The sequence below is a fragment of the Manis pentadactyla genome, chromosome 9 (genome assembly GCF_030020395.1).
Source record: "Manis pentadactyla isolate mManPen7 chromosome 9, mManPen7.hap1, whole genome shotgun sequence".
Classification (NCBI taxonomy): Eukaryota; Metazoa; Chordata; class Mammalia; order Pholidota; family Manidae; genus Manis; species Manis pentadactyla.
This window is the reverse complement of record NC_080027.1, coordinates 44,316,107-44,318,457: the sequence shown is the minus strand read 5'-3', so window position 1 is coordinate 44,318,457 and position 2,351 is coordinate 44,316,107. Positions and strand designations below refer to the sequence as shown.

General features: G+C 37.0%; 1 pseudogene; it reads left to right on the top strand.

The window, feature by feature from the left end:
* Positions 1-619: 619 nt before the first annotated feature.
* LOC118912098 (olfactory receptor 52P1-like) lies at positions 620-1,527 on the top strand (annotated as a pseudogene).
* The last annotated feature ends 824 nt before the right edge of the window (positions 1,528-2,351 follow it).

Here is a 2,351-nt window from a genome sequence, read left to right as displayed (position 1 = left end):
AAAATACGAATAAATTTGCCCTTCATGATAAGGCACATATTGTCTTTCGTTTTTACAAGCTTTGTTCTTATATTTTAGCGTTAGGAGATCTTATTCTGAATTCCTGATTATTTAGTTATGCTCCCTATAGATAGGAGTAGTAATAAAATAATGATTGTTTTTTGAAATATCTGTTAATTTTTGTGTATGATTGTGTGTGTATGCATGCATATCTATACTTGACCTCAATTTCCTTGAAAACACAGCTCAACTTCCCCTAAACTGTTTATATCACAAAATCTAGTATTAGCTTGGATGCAATGATGAGGATATTATATTACTAACTGATGCTGTAATAAGAAATAAAAATTACTGGGCAAAATTCCAAAACTCAGAAAAAAATAGCCTGAAATAAATTCATTTTCTCATTTGAAGGTGAAGTTTCAGGAACAATGAAGACAGAAAAGTGGTTTACTTGATGATTTACAGAGTTTTAGCCCTTTTGGTAAGCTGTCAAATCATGTGTCTTGGGTCCCCAGAGCCAGACCCATGGAGGAATCATTCTGTCATCCTGCTTTCCTCTCTTAGGTGATTTGACTGGCTACTTTGGAGTTGATCATGCAAACCCTGCAGTTTTAACATGGCAGACAATGCCACACATCACTACATCTCATCTTTCTTCCTGGTTGGTATTCCTGGTTTACAGGATTTTCACTGCTGGATGGGGATCCCTGTCTGCCTCTTCTATGCACTCACCTGGCTGGGGAATAGCATAATCATTGTTACCATCAAACTGGAGTCCAGCCTCCACCAGCCTATGTATTTCTTCCTTTCCATGCTGGCAGTGAATGACGTGGCTCTTGCTTCTTCTGCAGCCCCCAAGATGCTTGGCATTTCTGGTTGGATGCTCACAGGTTTGATTTTAATGCCTGCCTTGCACAGTTGTATTTTATCCACATATTTTGCATAATTGAGTCAGCCTTCCTAGTTGCCATGGCTTTTGACCGCTATGTAGCTATTTGCATCCCACTGCATTATACAACCATCCTGACAACACCTCAGGTCATTAAAATGGGTCTAACTGGCATGACCCGAGCTACTCTTGTGGTTTTGCCCTGCCCTCTTCTCATTAAAAGGCTACCATATTATACTAAATATGTTATCCATCATGCCTATTGTGAGCACATGGCTGTGGTGAAGTTGGCCAGTGCCAACACCAATGTTAACAGAGCATATGGAATCTCTGTGGCTCTTTCAGTGATGGTGTTGGACCTAGGGCTCATAGCCACATCCTATATCAAAATGCTCCAGGCAGTCTTCTGGCTCTCTTCCAGGAATGCATGCTCTAAAGCACTGGGCACCTGTGCTGCCCATGTCTGCACTATACTTGTCTCCTACACACCTGCCCTGTTTAGTTTCCTAACTCATCGCATTGGCAAGAGGGTACCTCCAAGTGTTCACATAATTTTTGCAAGTTTGTACCTTCTGGTTCCTCCCGTAGTCAACCCCCTAGTGTATGGTGTTTTTCCCAAACAAGAAAATTTCTGAGAACTAAAATTCATAAATGCAAACCCACATTTGTAGAATCTTTTCCACGGAATCATGGCGGATTTAGTACTAGTTTCAACCTTATGCCCAACATGCTGTTTCTCCATTCAGATAAGATATTTAGCAGGGATATTTGATGCATAGTATTTTTTTCTTTGTCTACTTTTGTATTTTCTGTTTCTTTCCTTTAGAAATAAAGGAATGTCTTTTCATTGGAGGCTTTTAATAAGTATTAGCAAAAATTGTTATTTATTGTTGCTTCATATTCTATGCTTACTAATAATATTTTTTCATGTCCACAATAGTTAAAAGACTAGGCCAATTACTGTAATCATTTAAAACTCCTCAGTACATTGAACATTGCAATTTGAAAAATATTTTTAAAATCCGAACTATCGTATGAAGTGATTAAAAATTCTTAGGTAAAAGTCATTATTTTCAAGTTTCCTTTTGCTTATTATAATTATAATAATAGCAGCTTATCATTGAAATAGTGATCACTATGTGTTTGGCTATTTATTTAGCCCCTTTCAAGCACTTAGTCCTTTAGTCAAAATCTATACAGTGATAAAGGTGTATTATTATTCTCATTGTACCATTTAGGAAACTGAGATACAGAAAGGTTATATAATTTACACAGGTAACTCAACTAGGAAGTGATAATGTACAATTCAAACCCAGCAGCTTTGGTTTTAAGAATGCATGCTCCTTACTATGCAATACTATTGTCCACCATAATAGAACCGTCATACTGATTTTTCATGTTATGAATATGGAAACTTAACTCCTTTGAATGTTTTGTATTTTATCATACATCTGTTCTT